This window comes from Pseudophryne corroboree, chromosome 6, assembly GCF_028390025.1.
Source record: "Pseudophryne corroboree isolate aPseCor3 chromosome 6, aPseCor3.hap2, whole genome shotgun sequence".
Lineage (NCBI taxonomy): Eukaryota > Metazoa > Chordata > Amphibia > Anura > Myobatrachidae > Pseudophryne > Pseudophryne corroboree.
In genome coordinates, this window is record NC_086449.1 from 207,390,360 (window position 1) to 207,409,646 (window position 19,287).

Genomic DNA, 19,287 nt, shown 5'->3' on the forward strand with positions numbered 1-19,287 from the left:
CCGGCAGGGGGAAGGGGGAGCATCCATACACTGCCACCATACATATATAAACATACACTGCCTCTATACATCCATACACTGCCACCATACATATATACAGTACATCCATACACTGCCTACGTACGTACATATATACATCCATACACTGCCTCCATACAAACATATATACATCCATACACTGCCTCCATACATACACACATATATACATCCATACACTGCCTCCATACAAACAAACATATATACATCCATACACTGCCTCCATACATACACACATATATACATCCATACACTGCCTCCATACATATGTATGGAGGTAGTGTATCCATACACGTACGCAGGCACAGTACATACATACATACATATATACATCCATACACTACCTCCATACATGCAGACATACTGTATATACAATACATCCATACTTACATATACACTGCCTCCATACATACATCCATACACTGCCTCCATATGTACGTACATATAATGCCTCCATATGTACATACACACACTGCCTCCGTCCGTATGTACATACATATATACATACATAAATACATCCATACATACATCCATATACTGCCTCCATACATAAATCCATATACATAATGGCTCCATACATACTGTTCATAAATCCAATCTCTCCCCCTGCCCCGAGCACACTTTAGCCACTACCACTTTCCTAGGGTGTGACTCTAGGCAGCCACTACTTCGGGTGCCCCACCATCACACCAAAGAGGCGGAATCTTACCACTGGCCAGGATGCTGTGGAGGGGTTACTGCTCCCGCTGCTGCTGCCACCATCTTCTGGCTCATGGTGCCGCACGGTTAGCGCTGCTGCTAGCGGGGAGACACTGCTGCTGTTGCCGGCTCCATAGTGCACAGCAGCTGGTGAGGGGGTATGGCTGTTGCTGGTGAGGGGCGGGCGGCTGCTGCTGGCGGGGAGGTACTGCTCCTGCCGCTGGCTCCGAGTCCATAGTGCGCTGCAGATGGCGCGGGGCGGGCGGTTGCTTCTATCAGTGCTGTGGGTTGCGGGGAAAGTGGCGGCCACTCATTCCTAGTTGTGCTGCTGACTAAGTGCCGCCCTCCAGCGGCCAGCGCTCTAGGCAGCTGCCTCAAGCTGCCTAATGGTAGCGCCGGCCCTGACCATACATTATGCAGAAACTATAGCTCCCGACATTGTAGAATAAAACCAGAAAGATGTAATTGAATTAAATCCTGTCAGGGTAATTCCAGTTCCCAACGGGAAAACTGACAATCAGGGAGTGACTCCCATCAGGAACATTGCCATGCATTGTGCCTGGTCCCGAGCAGAGTTAAGGTCAATTATGTCTGAATTTCCCGATCCCAGAAAAGATCTAGTCGGATGCCAGAGATTCATTAAAGAGTTAAGTAACACCCATGAGCCTACAAATAAAGATTGGCAAACCGTGCTACGAGTTTGTTTACCCTCAAATATTGACACCACGAAATTCATAGCAGACAGTAAGTTAGATGCAGAAGTACCTCCCACTGATGAATACAATCAGGAGAACGTAAAGCAAATCAATCTGCAACTAGGAGTGTATTTCCCTACTGTTGTCAAATGGAATAACATTTTCTCCATAAGACAAAAGGAAGGTGAAACGGCATCCAAATATTTCCATCAAGCACTGCTGGAAATGGCTAGATACACTGGGATCGAGGACATTAAAGATAATGCACATCACAGGGAGGTATCTGTTACTGTATTAATGGACGGGTCAAAGGAGGCATTAAGAACAAGGGAACAAACCTCTCTACCTAACTGGAGAGGTATCTCGGTGGCTGCATTGAGAGAGTCCGCTATCGAGCACGACCGGAACATCAGTAAGCACAGGGAGTCTCCGGGATAAGCTGATGACAGTAAGTATAAATGCTCTTACAACAAAACCACATCAGCCAAAACTCCAGACCCCTGATGGTAAGTCACGGTCAATAATATGCTTCTATTGTAAAAAGGAAGGACATTTTGCAACGGACTGTAGGAATAAAGGTACACATAACATATACCGACCCCCTAGACCAGGATATGAACCACACTACAATACACATAATTGGGATCAGGGACCACCTAGGAGAAATTACGAGCCACATGCAGGGAAAATAAGGAGATATCCACCAAGGAGAGATTGGCAGACCTCCGAAAATTCTCAGCTACCCCCCTCACATATTGTAGCTGCCAATGCGCTGCGGGAGGGTCCCAATATACAATAGGGGTTGGGCCACACCTGTAGTCTGCAGCCAGTGAAATTGATTGCTAGCCTTGGTAGCGAACCTGAGGTCACGGTTGATGTAGCTGGTGTACCATTACCATTTCTTGTAGATACAGGGGCGGCCAGGTCAGCGTTGAATTCCACATCAGGTATAAAGACCACGGGAAAAATTATTTTGGCAATGGGAGTAACAGGAACGGTGCAACAATACCCTTTGAGTAGACCTGCAGAGATTACGATAGGGCCCTTGCAAACCAAACCTTCTTTTCTGTTGGCTGCATCGGCTCCGACTAATCTACTCGGCAGAGATTTATTGTGTAAAATGCGGTGTGTCATATATTGTACTTCTGAGGGTGTCTTCTTGGATATACCTGAGAACCACGCTCAAGAAGTGCAAGATATATTAGACACCCCTCAAAGGCTAATGTCGCATTCTACTGTTATAGACAAGTGTCCATCAAAGGTAGAGGAATTTATCTCACAAATACCGGGTTCCCTTTGGACCAAAGATGGACAAGACACTGGATTGATGGTGAATGTAGCTCCAGTAGTAGTACAAGTAAAAGATGGTAGGATAGCTCCAAAAATCCCTCAGTATCCTCTGAAGCCAGAGGTAGAACTAGGAGTGTACCCCGTCATAGAGCGGCTGCTATAGCAGGGCATCCTAGTCAGGACGTCCAGCACCGCTAATAGTCCCATTTCCCCTGTGAAAAAGAGTGGTGGTAGGGGTAGGGGGGTACAGGCTAGTGCAGGATCTAAGGGGGATAAACAAGATAGTTGAGATCCAATTCCCCGTAGTGCCCAATCCAGCTGTCATCCTCATGCAAATTCCTTCTACTGCAAAATTCTTCACTGTCATTGACCTCTGTTCTGCTTTCTCTTCTGTCCCTCTTCACCGTGACAGCCAGTACCTTTTTTGCCTTTACATACAGGGGAGTACAGTACACCTGGAATCTTCCCCAAGGTTTCATTGACAGCCCAAGTATTTCCTCTCAGGCTTTGCATGACTGTTTACAATCCTTTCAACCTGAGAGTGGATCAGTACTAATACAGTATGTCGATGACTTGTTGTTGTGTTCTGACTCACTCGAATCGTCCTTGAAAGACACGAAACAGCTTCTGTTTCATCTTTCCCAAACGGGACACAAGGTTTCAAAGGATAAGTTGCAGTTGTGCCGGACCAGGGTCAAATATTTGGGACATTGCTTGACTCAAGGACTTAGACACCTCACTGCTGATAGAATACAGGCGATTCGCGACATGACACTGCCACAAACTCGGCAACAGATCCGCACTTTCCTTGGAATGTGTGGGTACTGTCGAAACTGGATTCCAGGGTTCTCTATACTGGCTTTACCTTTGCAAGAAATGGTCTTTCGAACAAACCGGAATGGATCTTGCACACAGATGAATCCGAACTAGCGTTTGAGAGACTCAAACAGTGCCTATCACAGGCACCTGCATTAGGTATGCCAGATTATGAGAAGCCCTTTGAATTGTACGGTACAGAAAGTGCTGGGTGCGCGGCAGGGGTTTTAACTCAGAGACATGGTGATGCTAGCAGACCGGTAGCTTACTACAGTGCACAGTTGGACACTGTAGCGCGGTCTCTCCCCACTTGCTTGCGAAGTGTTGCAGCGATAGCTTTGCTAGTAAGTAAAAGCGAGGATGTAGTGTTAGGACATGACCTGACCATTCATACACCTCATGCAGTATCAGCCTTACTAAACTCAGCCCAAACCAGACATGTCTCATCTGCTCGGTTTACAAAGTGGGAATTATCACTGATGGCCCCGGTAAACATCACCATTAAGAGATGCAGCTCACTAAATCCTGCAACTTACTTGCCAAGTGTGCCTGGACAGGCACAAAGGGTGGAGGATGAGAATGTTGGCGAAAGAGGATTTAGTGCAGACACTGATACGCATGATTGTATGGAATACCTGAATCAGACTTTCACAGTGAGACCTGACATCAGTGACAACCCACTGGAAGGAGTAGACTTTACCTTCTACACTGACGGTAGTTGCCACAGACAGACAGAATCGGGAGACTTGTGCACTGGATATGCAGTTGTAGATAACGAAGGTATCGTAGAAGCTGAACCCCTGGGCCCACCACACTCAGCACAAGTTGCTGAGATGGTCGCCCTAACCAGAGCGTGTGAATTGGCCAAGGGTAAGTCGGCTAATATATACACAGATTCTAGGTACGCCTTTAGAGTAGTGCATGATTTTGGGGCCCTATGGCACCTCAGAAATTTCATGACGGCAGCTGGCACACCTGTAGCGCATGCATCCCACATCAAAAGGCTTTTGACAGCAATACAGGAACCAGGCAGAGTGGCTGTTATCAAGTGTAAAGCACACACTTTACAACCAAGACCCAATTTCACTTGGTAACAGCCGGGCAGATGAAGATGCTAAATCAGCAGCAAGCACCCCCATACAAACGAACATCACATCACTGATGACATTTAACACTATCAACACACAACAATTAATCGAAATGCAAAATTTGTGTTCCTAGAAGGAAAAGGCAGTCTGGAGGGCAAAGGGGTATGGCCAGGAGTCCTCAAGACTGTGGACACGGTAAGCCGGTGGCCCCCAGAGCATATCTTCCAAGCCTAGCTGAGGCGGCACACGGTCTGACTCATCTGGGCAAATAGGGTACGTGCAAGCTGGTAAGGGCCTACTGGTGTGCACCAGGATTCTCTTCTCATGCAGGTAAGAGAGCAATGACATGTTTTACTTGCTTGAGGAAGAATATTGGAAAGACAATACCAACAGAGCCATCCCATATCCCTCCTACAGACGGACTTTTTCAGGTAATACAAATTGATTTCATACAGTTACCACCCTGTAGGAATTTGAAATATGTGTTAGTTTGTATTGATGTATTTTCCAACTGGGTAGAAGCGTTCCCTGCTGCCACAAATACTGCTACGTTCACTGCAAAGAAAATTGTGCAGGAATTTGTGTGTAGATATGGTATCCCTAGAATAATTGAAAGTGACAGGGGTACCCATTTTACAGGTGAAGTCTTTCAGGTCATGTGCAAACTGATGGGAATTAATAGCAAGCTGCATACTCTGTACCGTCCACAGGCGAGTGCAAAGGTAGAAAGAGTGAACAGCACTATTAAGAACAAGCTGAGCAAATTAATGGCTGAAACTGGATTGTTGTGGCCAGAAGCTTTGCCACTAGTGTTGTACAGCATCAGAACCACTCCCAGGTCTCCCCTTAACTTATCACCCTTTGAAATTATTTTTGGTCGACAACCACATGTAATGATAGACCCCCAGGATTATTTGAAATGTAATAATGAAGTGACTGTGAAATATTTGGTTGGGATGAGCCAGCAGCTGAGAAATCAACAAAGAAATTTAAAGCTGGTGATTCCTGACCTACCGAACAGTAATTGTCATGACATTGAGCCTGGGGATTATGTGATGATTCGAAATTTCTTATTCTCAGGTTGCCTCATAGACAGGTGGGAAGGACCATACCAAGTCTTGTTAACCAGCACGACAGCATTGAAGGTCGCCGAAAGAGAGACTTGGGTCCACTCGTCCCACTGGAAGAAGGTCGCTGACCCGGAGAGAACTCGTGACAAAGAGCAGAGTGTAGAGAATCTCGTATCACTGGAGTGTTTGTTCCGGGAAAGTTGAGAGGCAGGACTGTTGAAGGGCATCTGAGCACAGAGAGCAACAAGATCTAGAACGGTTGTGCAACCATTTTCTTTTTTCACCTCCCCCTGCATTTTCCTTTCTTTTCTCTTTTCCTCCTTTCCTCTAACGAAATGTATCGATCACAAGAGACTGCGTTTCGGGTTCTGCTAGTAATTCTGGTTTTGATCAGGACAGTTTGTTTTGGTGAGGATCCCAGAGAGGTCGAGCAGGGATCTGGAATGGGTTCTGATGGCGAGTATGAATTTGTAGGATCAGGAGCAGCACATCACTCTAGTAAAGGCTGGCATCAGTAAGCGCTCTGGTAGTCAGGGAGCTCGGAGGCACTGTTAGGGGTTATTGTCTGATGAATATTGTATTTGTAGGAATTGTGAGAATATAGTAGAGGATGGGTGCATCCAGAGATGCCAGTCCAACCTTAATATCGACATGGACCGCCATCCATTGAGTGATTACCACTCACTAGTGGGTAAGGTCTTAAACCAGACAGAATGCTGGGTGTGCTCACAAGTACCTCAAGGTCAGAGTAAGTCAGGATTAGTACCATACCCTTTAGCAATACATGAGGTACTCGAATTGCAGGGTGGGAGACCGGTGGACGAGAAATTCAATATCTCTAGGCCCCCTAGTTTGAAGCTGTAAATGCTGATTTACATACAGGACTAAAAGCAACACTTTAAAAAGACATTTCATACACTTTAAATGGAGCCGCTGTGGCTGCTATAATTAACCTTTCACCTTTATATTATTCACAAACCTTACGTACACAAAGTCGCACAGTGTACGCACTCTGCGTACGTACGCCTAAAGGGCGTAGTGACTACACAGTTTGCGTACACAGGCCTATACGCTGTTAGCACAATGCAGCAGCCCAAGTGGCTGTAAATACACTTTAATACCTTAGCAGGGAAAGGAAAACACGACACCGGTTTGTATTCAAAATGCCGGGTTCTGACACCACAACATATTATTACTGAAAGGGGGTTACAATAACAAAGCAATACAATACAAAAGAATAATGGTTACAGTCAATGGTACATACTTGTTTGGTTTTCGCCGCGCTACCCAGTCTGGTCCTCGGTCATCTAGATAGATAACTTTTAGAGTCTTGTGTGACCAGGCCTGCAGCTGGCTCCTTTTATACAATCTTCCAAAACTTAACACAATGGATACTGTAATCTTTCTCCATTGGACACAGGGATGGTCATTTACAGTACAGGAGAGGTCATAGGTTGGTTTGAATAGGTGGGCGATGTCTGTTCCAGATGCACTTGTGGGTGGTATCCTCTGGGTTCCCGCCGCATACCTAATGTACAGTAAATACAGTTTATATCTATATTCTGTTCCTGCACATAACTATACGCAGGAATGTGCAATCTTCTGCAAACCAACACAGGAATATTACCCTTAAAATGCCCTACAGCTGGATACCAAACACCACCTTATAACCTTATTCTGTCCCCTCCTATCCTGTAAAGGTGAATCCCTTTGTTCTGATACCATTTAAACAGTTGTAACTTGCTGGTGTGGTGCAGGGAGACTATGTGTACATTGTGCACTATTTGGATTAATTATGTAATGTGTTTTGATAGCTTTTCCATGCGTCCACAAACTCTACTGTAAATACTCACAGAGCGAGAATATAATAGTGTGCCGAGCGTATCGTTCCGCTCGCCACCCCTGTCGGGATTGTGTGGTCGGGATTCCAGCGTCGGTATTTCGACCGCCGGGATCCCGTCCAGCGGGATTATGTACTGATCCCCTGGCTAGGATACGGTGCTCAACAGCCAAGCCGTCAAACGTAACCGCGGTAAGTCTTGTTACACACATGGCCCCTGCTGCAGCAGGTCCTCCCAAGGAGGAAGAGGCCGAGGATCCCCTATGAGTAACGGCTGAAGATCTGGGTACCAAGCCCTTCTTGGCCAGTCTGGGGCAATGAAGATTGCTTGAACCCTTGTCTTTCTTATGATCCCGAGTACTTTTGGGATCAGCGGAAGTGGAGGGAAAACATACACTGATGGAAACACCCACTGGGTCACCAGTGCATCCACTGCTACTGCTTGAGGGTCTCTTGACCTGGAACAGTATCTCTGAAGCTTCTTGTTGAGACGAGACGCCATCATGTCTATTTGAGGAACTCCCCAAAGACTTGTCACCTCTGCGAAGACTTCTTGATGGAGACCCCACTCTCCTGGATGGAGATCGTGTCTGCTGAGGAAGTCTGCTTCCCAGTTGTCTACTCCCCGGAATGAATATTGCCGACAGAGCTTGTAGATGTTTTTCTGCCCAGCGGAGGATTTTTGTCACCTCTACCATTGCCGCTCTGCTTTTCGATCTGCTCTGCCTGTTTATGTATGTGACTGCTGTTACATTATCCGCCTGGATCTGTACGGGACGGTCTTGAAGATGTACCGCTTGTCGAAGGCCGTTGTAAATGGCTCTTAGCTCCAGAACGTTTATGTGAAGGCAGGCTTCCTGTTGTGACCAATGTCCCTGGAAGTTTTCTCCCTGAGATACTGCTCCCCAGCCTCGGAGACTTGCATCCGTGGTTACTAGGGCCCAGTCCTGAATCCCGAATCTGCGTCCCTCTAGCAGGTGAGAGCTGTGCAACCACCACAGGAGCGAAATCCTGTTTTTTGACGACAGGATTATCTTTCTGTGCATGTGTAGGTGTGTCCCCGACCACTTGTCCAACAGGTCCCATTGGAATACTCTGGCATGGAACCTGCCAAACTGTATGGCCTCGTAGGCCGCCACCATCTTCCCCAACAACCGAATGCACTGATGGATCGACACATTTGATGGTTTCAATATCTGTTTTACCATTTTCTGGATTTCCAGAGCCTTTTCCAGCGGAAGAAATACTCTCTGAACTTCTGTGTCCAGAATCATCCCGAGGAAAGACAACCTTGTCATCGGTTCCAACTGTGACTTTGGGTAATTTATGATCCACCCGTGTTGTTGGAGTATTGACAGGGAGAGGGATATGTTTTGTAATTACTACTCCCTGGATCTCGCCTTTATCAGGAGGTCATCCAGATAAGGGATTATATTGACTCCTTTCTGACGAAGGAGGACCATCATCTCTGCTATCACCTTGGTGAATACCCTCGGCGCCGTGGAGAGACTGAAAGGTAACGTCTGGAATTGGTAATGGCAATCCTGAATCGCGAATCTCAGATAAGCCTGGCGAGGATAAATGGGAACATGCAGGTAAGCATCCTTTATGTCCACCGACACCAAGTAGTCCCCCTCCTCCAGACTGGCAATCACCGCCCGAAGTGATTCCATCTTGAATTTGAACCTTTTCAGGAAGAAATTCAGATCTTTTAGATTTAGGATCGGTCTGACCGAGCCATCCGTCTTCGGAACAACAAAGAGGCATGAATAAAAACCCCACCCTTGTTGTGACAATGGTACCAGGACTATGACCTGGTCTTGACATAATTTTTGGATTGCCACTGTTACTGCTTCTCTCTGGCGGAGAAGCTGGCAAGGTCGATTTGAAAAATCGGCATGGGGAATGTCTTGAAACTCTAGTTTGTATCCCTGGGATACTATTTGCAACACCCAGGGGTCCTGGCCAGACCAAATCCAATCCTTGTTGAAGAGTTTGAGACGTGCCCTCACCCGAGTGGCCTCCCGCAAGGTAGTTCCAGCTTCATGCTGGGAATTTGGCAGAATTAGGGGTAGACTTTTGCTCTTGGGAACCTGGAGCCGGTGTGGGCTTCTTTCCCCTTCCCCTACCTGCAAAGAAGGGGGAACCTCTCGTCTTTTTGTATTTATTGGGCCGAAAGGACTGCATTTGCGGGTGATAGGTCTTTTTCGCCGGTGCAGGCGCAGAGGGCAAAAATGTTGACTTACCTGCGGTAGCCGCCGAGACTAACGCATCCAGGCCATCGCCACATAAGGCCTCACCTTTATATGGGAGAGCCTCCATGTTTCTTTTGGAATCTGCATCCGCTTTCCACTGGCGAATCCATAACGCCCGCCTAGCCGATACTGCCATGGTAGCGGCTTGTGAACTCAAGAGTCCAATATCCTTCATTGCTTCCAGCATGTAGGTGGCAGCGTCCTTGATATTCCCTAGCTTAAGGAGTATCTCATCTTTATCAATCGTGTCAATTTCTGATGACACGCTTTCTGACCATTTTTCAATAGCGCAACTCACCCATGCGCAGGCAATAGTGGGCCTGAGCAGTGTACCATTGGTAACATAAATGGATTTCAATGTCGTTTCCATTTTGCGGTCTGACGGCTCTTTAAGAGAAGCCGTGCCAGGAGCAGGGAGAATTACCTTCTTTGTCAACCTGGAAAGTGCATTGTCTAACACAGGGGGTGACTCCCATTTTTCCCCGTCTTCAACCGGGAAAGGATAAACTTTGTGAATCCTTTTGGGAATACAATTTTTTTATCATCAGGATTCACCCACATCCCTTCAAACAGAGCATTTAGTTTGTGTGAAGGAGGGAATGTGACTTTGGATTTCTTTTCCTTACATAAATAAGCTTTCTCCTGAGGTAGGAGTGCTTTCTGTAACCTCCAACACGTCCCTTATAGCCACAATCATATATTGTATACTTTTTGCCAATTTATGATCTATCTCTCTGGATTCACTATTGTCGACACAAGAATCAGAATCCGTGTCGGTATCAGTGTTTACATTTGCAAATGGTCTCTTATGTGACCCAGAGGGGCTGCCCGCATAAGGAATAACCGCATCCTGAAAAATCACATCTTCCACAGATTTTCTCCAGCATGCAGCCTTAGATTCAGACTTATCTAATCTACGGTTAATCAGATGCATACTGTCACGTAGCTCTTTCATCCATGCAGGCTCTTGGTGTGCCGGTAGCGCCACCACATTACTACTGTGTTCCTAAAATGGCTTCCTCCAGGGAGGAACTCCCTGCCTCAGACATGCCTCACATGTGTACACCACATTCACAGACACACTGGGACTCATTTTGGGGACAGACCCACAGTAAAATCTGTCAGAGGGACACAGGATAGGAGCAGCCAGTTCACAACCCCAGCACCAGTATTGCTTGTGCACAGTATGTCCACAGCCCAAAAGCGCTTTTAAATAGTAATATACACTATCAAATGCACCACAATCGCTTTGTGCCCCCCCCCCCCCCTTTATAGCACCCTGTACTTGTCAGAAGTGGAGAGGACCAGCGTGTTCTCTGCAGCCTGAGAGAAAATGGCACTGAGTAGTGTGCTGGCTGCCTGAGGAAGAAGCTCCGCCCCCACAATGGCGCGTCCTTATACTCAGTATATTGACTTATTTTTTTATACTGGCAGGGGTAGGGCTGTGCCAGTGGCATCTTATGCCCCCTTTTAGCCAGTTTGAGGTATTTTTCTTGCTGCCCAGGGTGCCCCCCCCCGCCCTGAAGTGCCTGTGTGTGGGCAGCAATGGCGCGCTGCGCTCTCGCCAGCCGCGCCGCGCCTCAGCCGTCACTTACTTGATTGAAGATCATTCTTCTCATACTCGCCTGTCTTCTGGCTCTGAGGGGGGTGACGGCGTGCTGTGGGAATGAGCATCTAGACACGGCTAGCGTTCAGTTCCCTTCAGGAGCTAATGGTGTCCTGTCAGCCAGAAGCAGAGTCATAAAACTTTGAGGAAGTTGGTTCTGCTTCTGCCCCCTCAGTCCCACGAAGCAGGGAGTCTGATGCCAGCAGATCTCCCTGAAAATAAAAAAACCTAATATCAGTCTTTTCAGAGAAACTCAGTAGAGCTCCTCAGAGTGCATCCAGTCGACCTGGGCACATTTCTAAAACTGAGGTCTGGAGGAGGGGCATAGAGGGAGGAGACAGTTCACACCCAATGAAAGGTCTTTAGAGTGCCCATGTCTCCTGCGGATCCAGTCTATACCCCATGGTCTTGATGTCATCCCCAGCATCCTCTAGGACGTATGAGAAAAAATAAGAATTTACTTACCGATAATTCTATTTCTCGTAGTCCGTAGTGGATGCTGGGGACTCCGTAAGGACCATGGGGAATAGCGGCTCCGCAGGAGACTGGGCACAAAAGTAAAGCTTTAGAACTACCTGGTGTGCACCAGCTCCTCCCCCTATGACCCTCCTCCAAGCCTCAGTTAGGATACTGTGCCTGGACGAGCGTACACAATAAGGAAGGATTTTGAATCCCGGGTAAGACTCATACCAGCCACACCAATCACACCATATAACTTGTGATCTAAACCCAGTTAACAGCATGATAACAGAGGAGCCTCTAGAAAAGATGGCTCACTACAGCAATAACCCGATTTTTTGGTAACAATAACTATGTACCAGTATTGCAGACAATCCGCACTTGGGATGGGCGCCCAGCATCCACTACGGACTACGAGAAATAGAATTATCGGTAAGTAAATTCTTATTTTCTCTGACGTCCTAGTGGATGCTGGGGACTCCGTAAGGACCATGGGGATTATACCAAAGCTCCCAAACGGGCGGGAGAGTGCGGATGACTCTGCAGCACCAAATGAGAGAACTCCAGGTCCTCCTCAGCCAGGGTATCAAATTTGTAGAATTTTACAAACGTATTTGCTCCTGACCAAGTAGCTGCTCGGCAAAGTTGTAAAGCCGAGACCCCTCGGGCAGCCGCCCAAGATGAGCCCACCTTCCTTGTGGAATGGGCTTTTACAGATTTTGGCTGTGGCAGGCCTGCCACAGAATGTGCAAGCTGAATTGTACTACAAATCCAACGAGCAATAGTCTGCTTAGAAGCAGGAGCACCCAGCTTGTTGGGTGCATACAGAATAAAACAACGAGTCAGATTTTCTGACTCCAGCCGTCCTGGAAACCTATATTTCCAGGGCCCTGACAACGTCTAGCAACTTGGAGTCCTCCAAGTCCCTAGTAGCCGCAGGCACCACAATAGGTTGATTCAGGTGAAACGCTGAAAACCACCTTAGGGAGAAACTGAGGACAAGTCCTCAATTCCGCCCTGTCCGAATGGAAAATCAGATGAGGGCTTTTACAGGATAAAGCCGCCAATTCTGACACGCACCTGGCCCAGGCCAGGGCCAACAGCATGACCACTTTCCATGCGAGATATTTTAACTCCACATATTTAAGTGGTTCAAACCAATGTGACTTTTGGAACCCAAAAACTACATTTAGATCCCAAGGTGCAACTGGAGGCACAATAGGAGGCTGTATATACAGTACCCCTTTCACAAACGTCTGAACTTCAGGGACTGAAGCTAGTTCTTTTTGGAAGAAAATTGACAGGGCTGAAATTTGAACCTTAATGGACCCCCATTTCAGGCCCATAGACACTCCTGTTTGCAGGAAATGTAGGAATCGACCTAGTTGAAAATTCCTCCGTCGGGGCCTTACTGGCCTCGCACCATGCAACATATTTTCGCCAAATGCGGTGATAATGTTTTGCGGTTATATCTTTCCTGGCTTTGATCAGGATAGGAATGACTTCATCCGGAATGCCTTTCTCCTTCAGGATCCGGCGTTCAACCGCCATGCCGTCAAACGCAGCGGCGGTAAGTCTTGGAACAGACAGGGTCCTTGCTGGAGCAGGTCCCTTCTTAGAGGTAGAGGCCACGGATCCTCCGTGAGCATCTCTTGAAGTTCCGGTTACCAAGTCCTTCTTGGCCAATCCGGAGCCACAAATATAGTGCTTACTCCTCTCCATCTTATAATTCTCAGTACCTTGGGTATGAGAGGCAGAGGAGGGAACACATACACTGACTGGTACACCCACTGTGTTACCAGAGCGTCTACAGCTATTGCCTGAGGGTCCCTTGACCTGGCGCAATACTTGTCGAGTTTTATAAACATGTGGAAGACTTCTGGGTGAAGTCCCCACTCTCCCGGGTGGGGGTCGTGTCTGCTGAGGAAGTCTGCTTCCCAGTTGTCCACTCCCGGAATGAATACTGCTGACAGTGCCATCACATGATTTTCCGCCCAGCGAAGAATCCTTGCAGCTTCTGCCTTGCCCTCCTGCTTCTTGTGTCACCCTGTCTGTTTACGTGGGTGACTGCCGTGATGTTGTCCGAATGGATCAACTCCGGGTGACCTTGAAGCAGAGGTCTTGCTGAGCTTAGAGCATTGTAAATGGCCCTTAGCTTCAGGATATTTATGTGAAGTGATGTCTCCAGGCTTGACCATAAGCTCTGGAAATTCCTTCCCTGTGTGACTGCTCCCCAGCCTCGCAGGCTGGCATCCGTGGTCACCAGGACCCAGTCCTGAATGTCGAATCTGCGGCCCTCTAGAAGATGAGCACTCTGCAACCACCACAGGAGAGACACCCTTGTGCTTGTTGACAGGGTTATCCGCTGATGCATCTGAAGATGCGACCCGGACCATTTGTCCAGCAGGTCCCACTGGAAAGTTCTTGCGTGGAATCTGCCGAATGGGATTGCTTCGTAGGAAGCCACCATTTTTCCCAGAACCCTTTCATTGATGTACTGAGACTTGGCTCGGTTATAGGAGGTTCCCGACTAGCTCGGATAACTCCCTGACTTTCTCCTCCGGGAGAAACACCTTTTTCTGGACTGTGTCCAGGATCATCCCTAGGAACAGAAGACGAGTCGTCGGAATCAGCTGCGATTTTGGAATATTGAGAATCCAATCGTGCTGCCGCAACACTACCTGAGATAGTGCTACACCGACCTCCAACTGTTCCCTGGATCTTACCCTTATCAGGGAATCGTCCAAGTAAGGGATAACTAAAATTCCCTTCCTTCGAAAGAGTATCATCATTTCGGCCATTACCTTGGTAAAGACCCGGGGTGCCATGGACCATCCATACGGCAGCGTCTGAAACTGATAGTGACAGTTCTGTACCACAAACCTGAGGTACCCTTGGTGAGAAGGGTAAATTGGGACATGAAGGTAAGCATCCTTGATGTCCCGAGACATCATGTAGTCCCCTTCTTCCAGGTTCGCAATCACTGCTCTGAGTGACTCAATCTTGAATTTGAACCTCCGTATGTAAGTGTTCAAGATTTTAGATTTAGAATCGGTCTCACCGAGCCGTCCGGCTTCGGTACCACAACAGTGTGGAATAATACCCCGTTCCCTGTTGCAGGAGGGGTACCTTGATTATCACCTGCTGGGAATACAGCTTGTGAATGGCTTCCAAAACTGCCTCCCTGTCAGAGGGAGACATCGGTAAAGCCGACTTTAGGAAACGGCGAGGGGGAGACGTCTCGAATTCCAATATGTACCCCTGAGATATCACCTGAAGGATCCAGGGGTCTAATTGCGAGTGAGCCCACTGCGCGCTGAAATTCATTGAGACGGGCCCCCACCGTGCCTGATTCTGCTTGTAAAGCCCCAGCTTCATACTGAGGGCTTGGCAGAGGCGGGAGAGGGCTTCTGTTCCTGGGAACTGGCTGATTTCTGCAGCCTTTTTCCTCTCCCTCTGTCACGGGGCAGAAATGAGGAACCTTTTGCCCGCTTGCCCACGAAAGGACTGCGCCTGATAATACGGCGTCTTCTTATGTTGAGAGGCGACCTGGGGTACAAACGTGGATTTCCCAGCTGTTGCCGTGGCCACCAGGTCTGAAAGACCGACCCCAAATAACTCCTCCCCTTAATAAGGCAATACTTCCAAATGCCGTTTGGAATCCGCATCACCTGACCACTGTCGTGTCCATAACCCTCTACTGGCAGAAATGGACAACGCACTTAGACTTGATGCCAGTCGGCAAATATTCCGCTGTGCATCACGCATATATAGAAATGCATCTTTTAAATGCTCTATAGGCAATAATATACTGTCCCTATCTAGGGTATCAATATTTTCAGTCAGGGAATCCGACCACGCCAACCCAGCACTGCACATCCAGGCTGAGGCGATTGCTGGTCGCAGTATAACACCAGTATGTGTGTAAATACATTTTAGGATACCCTCCTGCTTTCTATCAGCAGGATCCTTAAGGGCAGCCATCTCAGGAGAGGGTAGAGCCCTTGTTCTTACAAGCGTGTGAGCGCTTTATCCACCCTAGGGGGTGTTTCCCAACGCACCCTAACCTCTGGCGGGAAAGGATATAATGCCAATAACATTTTAGAAATTATCAGTTGTTATCGGGGGAAACCCACGCATCATCACACACCTCATTTAATTTCTCAGATTCAGGAAAACTACAGGTAGTTTTTCCTCACCGAACATAATACCCCTTTTTGGTGGTACTCGTATTATCAGAAATGTGTAAAACATTTTTCATTGCCTCAATCATGTAACGTGTGGCCCTACTGGAAGTCACATTTGTCTCTTCACCGTCGACACTGGAGTCAGTATCCGTGTCGGCGTCTATATCTGCCATCTGAGGTAACGGGCGCTTTAGAGCCCCTGACGGCCTATGAGACGTCTGGACAGGCACAAGCTGAGTAGCCGGCTGTCTCATGTCAACCACTGTCTTTTATACAGAGCTGACACTGTCACGTAATTCCTTCCAACAGTCCACTCAGGTGTCGACCCCCTAGGGGGTGACATCACTATTACAGGCAATCTGATCCGTCTCCACATCATTTTTCTCCTCATACATGTCGACACAAACGTACCGACACACAGCACACACACAGGGAATGCTCTGATAGAGGACAGGACCCCACTAGCCCTTTGGGGAGACAGAGGGAGAGTTTGCCAGCACACACCAGAGCGCTCTATATATACACAGGGATAACCTTATATAAGTGTTTTTCCCCTTATAGCTGCTGTATTTTTAATACTGCGCGTAATTAGTGCCCCCCTCTCTTTTTTAACCCTTTCTGTAGTGTAGTGACTGCAGGGGAGAGCCAGGGAGCTTCCCTCCAACGGAGCTTTGAGGGAAAATGGCGCCAGTGTGCTGAGGAGATAGGCTCCGCCCCCTTCTCGGCGGCCTTATCTCCCGTTTTTCTGTGTATTCTGGCAGGGGTTAAATTCATCCATATAGCCCAGGAGCTATATGTGATGCATTTTTTGCCATCCAAGGTGTTTTTATTGCGTCTCAGGGCGCCCCCCCCCAGCGCCCTGCACCCTCAGGGACCGGAGTGTGAAGTGTGCTGAGAGCAATGGCGCATAGCTGCAGTGCTGTGCGCTACCTTGTTGAAGACAGGACGTCTTCTGCCGCCGATTTTCCGGACCTCTTCTGTCTTCTGGCTCTGTAAGGGGGCCGGCGGCGCGGCTCTGGGACCTATCCATGGCTGGGCCTGTGATCGGTCCCTCTGGAGCTAATGTCCAGTAGCCTAAGAAGCCCAATCCACTCTGCACGCAGGTGAGTTCGCTTCTTCTCCCCTTAGTCCCTCGATGCAGTGAGCCTGTTGCCAGCAGGTCTCACTGAACATAAAAAACCTAAAACTAAACTTTTCACTAAGCAGCTCAGGAGAGCCACCTAGTGTGCACCCTTCTCGTTCGGGCACAAAAATCTAACTGAGGCTTGGAGGAGGGTCATAGGGGGAGGAGCCGGTGCACACCAGGTAGTTCTAAAGCTTTACTTTTGTGCCCAGTCTCCTGCGGAGCCGCTATTCCCCATGGTCCTTACGGAGTCCCCAGCATCCACTAGGACGTCAGAGAAATGTTTTAAAACACAAAACAACCAACTTTTTTGTGTGTTGATTTTCTGACCCTCTCAGCCTTTTGACTATGTCGACCTTTTGACTGTAATTTTTAATGTCTAACTTCTGTATCACAACCCAATTAGACGTACAACAGGACATGCTCTGCCCACTGCTGCAAATCTTTGCAAGGCTGCACCTCTGGGTGGGCCTTCCCCAGATTGATGCTGTCAAAAGGCTGGCGCTGAGGAGAATAATCTGCTTCCTTCTCTGCCCCGTCCCGCTTCTGATACCGCCCTGCTCAGTGCTGTAAATGCTGGGACGACAGGGCAAGCTCCACCTGCTGTATGTTAAATATGTAAGGTTTGCAGGGATAGACTGACTATTCCAAAGGGTACTAGGTCTCGCTCTCTTTAGAATTCCTCCTTTGAGGTAAAAAGGCAAATATTTTTGCACAAAACTAAAGGTGCATACACACTGTACATTTTTGCCCATTGTGTATGCACACCGATGATATGAGCATCGCTGGCAGGAAAATCGCTCAGTGCATACACACTGAGCGATTTTCACGGGGGTGAACCACTTTCCACAGTACGAGACTGTGGAAAGTGGTTCACTCGGCCAACAAAACAGGCCGACGGATGGCCGCAGCGAGCGATGCGGTAGCACACATCAGTGCCCACCGCCCGGCCATATACACTAGGAGGTTTTGAGCTCAAAATCTACTAGTATGTATGCACCTGTAAGCTCTCTGAGAGAGCTGTTGGTATCGTTTACACAGCAGATAAGCAGTTGCTGACTATCAAGCTTTCCTTTAATGAATTTAAGAGTAAAAATATCTGTCTCTCCTTTCCTCCTATTGCTCTCTGAGAGGTTCAGCAATGTTTAGTTCAACAGGTTAACCTCTGATAATTGAGACTGGAAATAGGTTGGTTAAGTACTTATATCTGAAATATATATATATATAATTCAAATACCACTGACTCCTCACAAAATCTCCTGAACCATAAAGCTGGACTCCCTTGCCAGTGGCAGTTGCAGAGTAGTCCATTATTCAAAGCGATGTTTGACAGTGTTTAGGGGTGTTGATGTGGCTCCCCTATTTAAATAATGGACTCCTCTGCAACGGTCACTGGCAAGGAAGTCCAGGAACACAGCATTATGTCCTCCCTCCTCCGCAACTTGGTATCGCTGGCACCATGCAGTCTTTATAGCCCTGGTTGGATGGGCCGTCTTATCTCACCTCTGTTAGGGGAAATTCCCAATAATCATCTCACCCCTTTTAACCTCTTTGCGGGTGGAATTTTGAAAAATCTCTCCTTAGTGGGTGCCTACGTCACAAAAGCAAGCTACTGTCCAAATTTCAAGTTCCTAGTCCTTATGGTTCAGATTTTGTGATGAGCCAGTGGTATTTTATATATATATATATATATATATATATATATATATATATATATATATATATATATATATATATGTATGTGCATATGGTTGGCACTCCGTAGAAAAAAAAAAGACAGCAATACTAAGAGGTGCACCTTTTGGTATTGGTCTTTTTTTTTTTTCTACGGAGTGCCAACCATATGCACACACGTTATACCCAAAGCTTGGGGGAGGTGAGGCACCCGTTAAGTTGTTCCTGTTATTGTGAGTGCCGGACAAATCGCTGCATATATATATATATATATATATATATATATATATATTACAGTATATATACTCCATTCACACATGACTAACTATCCAGTTCCAGTCGTCCCTGCCTTCTCAGTCATCCACTATCTCTGTTACCCCTGCCTCCCCAGTCACCCACTATCTCCGTCACCCCTACCTCTCCACTCACCCGCTGTCTACCTGTCACCA